Genomic DNA, 6,708 nt, shown 5'->3' with positions numbered 1-6,708 from the left:
AGGACAACGCATGTTAGGTCTGGGTTAGGTCTAGGATTTGCCCCTATCAGGCTCATACTTTCGCATATTTCTCATACTTCATGGCTGGATCCTGGGCTATTTCTGCTTTGGATCACGTAGTAAAGTGGTACCACACTGAAACAGACCATTAAACCTGATTTGGATCAATATTTTAGAGGATAACGCATGTTAGGTCTAGGTTAGCCCTGGGATTTGCCCTCATCAGGCTCATGCTTTCGCGTTTTTCACATACTTGTTGAACAGATCCTGGGTTTTTTCTGGTTTGGATCACGTAGCAATGTGGTACCACACTGAAACAGTCGATTAAACCTGGTTTCGATCAATATTTTTGAGGATAACGCATGTTAGGTCTAGGTTAGGCCTGGGATTTTCACTCATCAGACTCATACTTTCGTCTTCTTCACATACTTGTTGAACGGATCCTGGGTTATTTTCTGGTTTGGATCACATAGTAATGTGGTACCACACTGAAACAGTCGATTAAACCAGGTTTCGATCAATATTTTTGAGGATAACGCATGTTAGGTCTAGGTTAGGCCTGGGATTTTCACTCATCAGACTCATACTTTCGTATTCTTCACATACTTGTTGAACGGATCCTGGGTTTTTTCTGGTTTGGATCACGTAGTAATGAGGGACCACACTGAAACAATCAAATAAACCTGGTCTTGATAAATATTTTAGAGGATAAAGCATGTTAGGTCTGCGTTAGGTCTAGGATTTGCCCTCGTCAGGCTCAAACTTTCGCATATTTCTCATACTTCATGACAAGATCCTGGGCTATTTCTGGATTGGATCACGTAGTAATGTGGTACCACACTGAAACAGTCGATTAAACCTGGTTTCGATCAATATTTTTGAGGATAACGCATGTTAGGTCTAGGTTAGGCCGGGGATTTTCACTCAGCAGACTCGTACTTTCGCATTCTTCACATACTTGTTGAACGGATCCTGGGTCTTTACTGGTTTGGATCACATAGTAATGTGGTACCACACTGAAACATTCAATTAAGCCTGGTTTGGATCAATATTTTAGAGGACAACGCATGTTAGGTCTGGGTTAGGTCTAGGGTTTGCCCCCATCAGGCTCATACTTTCGCATATTTCTCATACTTCATGGCTGGATCCTGGGCTATTTCTGCTTTGGATCACGTAGTAAAGTGGTACCACACTGAAACAGACCATTAAACCTGATTTGGATCAATATTTTAGAGGATAACGCATGTTAGGTCTAGGTTAGCCCTGGGATTTGCCCTCATCAGGCTCATGCTTTCGCGTTTTTCACATACTTGTTGAACAGATCCTGGGTTTTTTCTGGTTTGGATCACGTAGCAATGTGGTACCACACTGAAACAGTCGATTAAACCTGGTTTCGATCAATATTTTTGAGGATAACGCATGTTAGGTCTAGGTTAGGCCTGGGATTTTCACTCATCAGACTCATACTTTCGTCTTCTTCACATACTTGTTGAACGGATCCTGGGTTATTTTCTGGTTTGGATCACATAGTAATGTGGTACCACACTGAAACAGTCGATTAAACCAGGTTTCGATCAATATTTTTGAGGATAACGCATGTTAGGTCTAGGTTAGGCCTGGGATTTTCACTCATCAGACTCATACTTTCGTATTCTTCACATACTTGTTGAACGGATCCTGGGTTTTTTCTGGTTTGGATTACGTAGTAATGAGGGACCACACTGAAACAATCAAATAAACCTGGTCTTGATAAATATTTTAGAGGATAAAGCATGTTAGGTCTGCGTTAGGTCTAGGATTTGCCCTCGTCAGGCTCAAACTTTCGCATATTTCTCATACTTCATGACAAGATCCTGGGCTATTTCTGGATTGGATCACGTAGTAATGTGGTACCACACTGAAACAGTCGATTAAACCAGGTTTCGATCAATATTTTTGAGGATAACGCAACTTAGGTCTGGGATAGGTCTGGGATTTGCCCTCGTCAGGCTCATACTATCGCGTTTTTCACATACTTGTTCAACAGATCCTGGGTTTTTCCGGTTTGGGTCACGTAGTAGTGTGGTACCACACTGAGACAATCGATGAAACCTGGTTTCGATCAATATTTTTGAGGATAACGCATGTTAGGTCTAGGTTAGGCCGGGGATTTTCACTCAGCAGACTCGTACTTTCGCATTCTTCACATACTTGTTGAACGGATCCTGGGTTTTTACTGGTTTGGATCACATAGTAATGTGGTACCACACTGAAACATTCAATTAAGCCTGGTTTGGATCAATATTTTAGAGGACAACGCATGTTAGGTCTGGGTTAGGTCTAGGATTTGCCCCCATCAGGCTCATACTTTCGCATATTTCTCATACTTCATGGCTGGATCCTGGGCTATTTCTGCTTTGCATCACGTAGTAAAGTGGTACCACACTGAAACAGTCCATTAAACCTGATTTGGATCAATATTTTAGAGGATAACGCATGTTAGGTCTAGGTTAGCCCTGGGATTTGCCCTCATCAGGCTCATACTTTCGCGTTTTTCACATACTTGTTGAACAGATCCTGGGTTTTTTCCGGTTTGAGTCACGTAGTAGTGTGGTACCACACTGAAACAGTCGATTAAACCTGGTTTCGCTCAATATTTTAGCAGATAACGCATGTTAGGCCTAGGTTAGGCCTGGGATTTGCCTTATCAGGGTCATACTTTCGCAGTTTTAACATGCATGTTGACCTGATCGAGTGTTTTTTCTGCTTTGGATCACGTAGTAAAGTGGTACCACAACTAAAACAGTCAATTAAACCTGGTTTCGATCACTATTTTAGAGGATAGTGCAAGTTAGGTCTGGGATAGTTCTGGGATTAGCCCTCATCAGACTCATACTTTCGCATATTTCTCATACTTGATGACTAGATCCTGGGCTTTTTCTGGATTGCATCACGTAGTAATGAAGTACAACACTGAAACAGTCAATTAAACCTGGTTTCGCTCAATATTTTAGAAGATAACGCATGTTAGGTCTAGGTTAGGCCTGGGATTTGCCCTCATCAGGGTCATACTTTCGTACACTTCACATACTCGTTGAACAGATCCTGGGTTACTTTCTGGTTTGGATCACATAGTAATGTGGTACCACACTGAAACAGTCGAATAAACCAGGTTTCGATCAATATTTTTGAGGATAACGCATGTTAGGTCTAGGTTAGGCCTGGGATTCTCACTCATCAGACTCATACTTTCGCATTCTTCACATACTTGAAGAACGGATCCTGGGTTTTTTCTGGTTTGGATCACGTAGTAATGTGGGACCACACTGAAACAGTCAATTAAACCTGGTCCTGATAAATATTTTAGAGGATAACGCATGTTAGGGCTAGGTTAGCCCTGGGATTTGCACTCATCAGACTCATACTTTCGCATTCTTCTCATACTTGTTGAACTGATCCTGGGTTTTTTCTGGTTTGGATCACGTAGTAATGTGGTACCACACTGAAACAGTCGATTAAACCTGGTTTCGATCAATATTTTAGAGGATAACGCAAGTTAAGTCTGGGATTGGTCTGGGATTTGACCTCATCAGACTCATACTTTCGCACACTTCACATACTTGTTGAACGGATCCTGGGTTTTTTCTGGTTTGGACCCCGTAGTAGTGTGGTACCACACTGAAACAGTCCATTAAACCTGGTTTCGCTCAATATTTTAGAGGATAACGCATGTTAGGCCTAGGTCAGGCCTGGGATTTTCACTCATCAGACTCATACTTTCGCATTCTTCACATACTTGTTGAACGGATGCTGGGTTTTTTCTGGTGTGGATCACGTAGTAATGTGGGTCCACACTGAAACAATCAATTAAACCTTGTCTTGATAAATATTTTAGAGGATAACGCATGTTAGGCTTGGGTTAGGTCTAGGATTTGCCCTCAGCAGGCTCATACTTTCGCATATCTCTCATACTTCATGGCTAGATCCTGGGCTGTTTCTGGATTGTATCACATAGTAATGTGGTACCATGCTGAAACAGTCAATTAAACCTGGTTTCGATCAATATTTTAGAGGATAACGCAAGTTAGGTCTGGCATGGGTCTGGGATTTGACCTCATCAGACTCATACTTTCGCACACTTCACATACTCGTTGAACAGATCCTGGGTTATTTTCTGGTTTGGATCACATAGTAATGTGGTACCACACTGAAACAGTCGATTAAACCAGGTTTCGATCAATATTTTAGAGGATAACGCATGTTAGGTCTAGGTTAGGCCTGGGATTTTCACTCATCAGACTCATACTTTCGCATTCTTCACATACTTGTTGAACGGATCCTGGGTTTTTTCTGGTTTGGATCACGTAGTAATGTGGGACCACACTGAAACAGTCAATTAAACCTGGTTTCGATCAATATTTTAGAGAATAATTCATGTTAGGTCTAGGTTAGGTCTGGGATTTGCTCTCGTCAGGCTCATTCTTTCGTATATTTCTCATACATGTTGAACAGATCCTGGGTTTTTTCTGGTTTGGATCACGTAGTAATGTGGGACCACACTGAAACAATCAATTAAACCTGGTTTCCATCAATATTTTAGAGGACAACGCAAGTTAGGTCTGGGATAGGTCTGGGATTTGCCCTCATCAGGCTCATACTTTCGCGTTTTCCACATACTTGTTGAACAGATCCTGGGTTTTTTCTGGTTTGGATCCCGTAGTAGTGTGGTACCACAATAAAACAGTCAATTAAACCTGGTTTCGATCAATATTTTAGAGGATATCGCAAGTTAGGTCTGGGATAGGTCTGGGATTTGCCCTCATCAGACTCATACTTTCGGACACTTGACATACTCGTTGATCAGATCCTGGGTTTTTTTCTGGTTTGGATCACGTAGTAATGTGGTACCACACTGAAACATTCAATGAAACCAGGTCTGGATAAATATTTTAGAGGATAACGCAAGTTAGGTCTGGGATAGGTCTGGGATTAGCCCTCATCAGACTCATACTTTCGCTTTCTTCACATACTCGTTGAACAGATCCTGTGTTATTTTCTGGTTTGGATCACATAGTAATGTGGTACCACACTGAAACAGTCGATTAAACCAGGTTTCGATCAATATTTTTGAGGATAACGCATGTTAGGTCTAGGTTAGGTCTTGGATTTTCACTCATCAGACTCATACTTTCGCATTCTTCACATACTTGTTGAACGGATCCTGGGTTTTTTCTGGTTTGGATCACGTAGTAATGTGGGACCACACTGAAACAATCAATTAAACCTGGTCTTGATAAATATTTTAGGGGACAACGTATGTTAGGTCTGGGTTAGGTCTAGGATTTGCCCCCATCAGGCTCATACTTTCGCATATTTCTCATACTTCATGGCTGGATCCTGGGCTATTTCTGCTTTGCATCACGTAGTAAAGTGGTACCACACTGAAACAGTCCATTAAACCTGATTTGGATCAATATTTTAGAGGATAACGCATGTTAGGTCTAGGTTAGCCCTGGGATTTGCCCTCATCAGGCTCATACTTTCGCGTTTTTCACATACTTGTTGAACAGATCCTGGGTTTTTTCCGGTTTGAGTCACGTAGTAGTGTGGTACCACACTGAAACAGTCGATTAAACCTGGTTTCGATCAATATTTTTGAGGATAACGCATGTTAGGTCTAGGTTAGGCCGGGGATTTTCACTCATCAGACTCATACTTTCGCATTCTTCACATACTTGTTGAACGGATCGTGGGTTATTTTCTGGTTTGGATCACATAGTAATGTGGTACCACACTGAAACAGTCGATTAAACCAGGTTTCGATCAATATTTTTGAGGATAACGCATATTAGGTCTAGGTTAGGCCTGGGATTTTCACTCATCAGACTCATACTTTCGTATTCTTCACATACTTGTTGAACGGATCCTGGGTTATTTTCTGGTTTGGATCACATAGTAATGTGGTACCACACTGAAACAGTCGATTAAACCAGGTTTCGATCAATATTATTGAGGATAACGCATGATAGGTCTAGGTTAGGCCTGGGATTTTCACTCATCAGACTCATACTTTCGCATTCTTCACATACTTGTTGAACGGATCCTGGGTTTTTTCTGGTTTGGATTACGTATTAATGTGGGACCACACTGAAACAATCAAATAAACCTGGCCTTGATAAATATTTTAGAGGATAACGCATGTTAGGTCTGCGTTAGGTCTAGGATTTGCCATCGTCAGGCTCATACTTCCGCATATTTCTCATACTTCATGGCTAGATCCTGGGTTATTTCTGGATTGGATCACGTAGTAATGTGGTACCACACTGAAACAGTCGATTAAACCTGGTTTCGCTCAATATTTTAGCAGATAACGCATGTTAGGCCTAGGTTAGGCCTGGGATTTGCCTTATCAGGGTCATACTTTCGCAGTTTTAACATGCATGTTGACCTGATCGAGTGTTTTTTCTGCTTTGGATCACGTAGTAAAGTGGTACCACAACTAAAACAGTCAATTAAACCTGGTTTCGATCACTATTTTAGAGGATAGTGCAAGTTAGGTCTGGGATAGTTCTGGGATTAGCCCTCATCAGACTCATACTTTCGCATATTTCTCATACTTGATGACTAGATCCTGGGCTTTTTCTGGATTGCATCACGTAGTAATGAAGTACAACACTGAAACAGTCAATTAAACCTGGTTTCGCTCAATATTTTAGAAGATAACGCATG

Source organism: Colletes latitarsis, unplaced genomic scaffold (assembly GCF_051014445.1).
Source record: "Colletes latitarsis isolate SP2378_abdomen unplaced genomic scaffold, iyColLati1 scaffold0018, whole genome shotgun sequence".
Taxonomy (NCBI): Eukaryota; Metazoa; Arthropoda; class Insecta; order Hymenoptera; family Colletidae; genus Colletes; species Colletes latitarsis.
Note: the sequence above shows the minus strand (reverse complement) of the source record.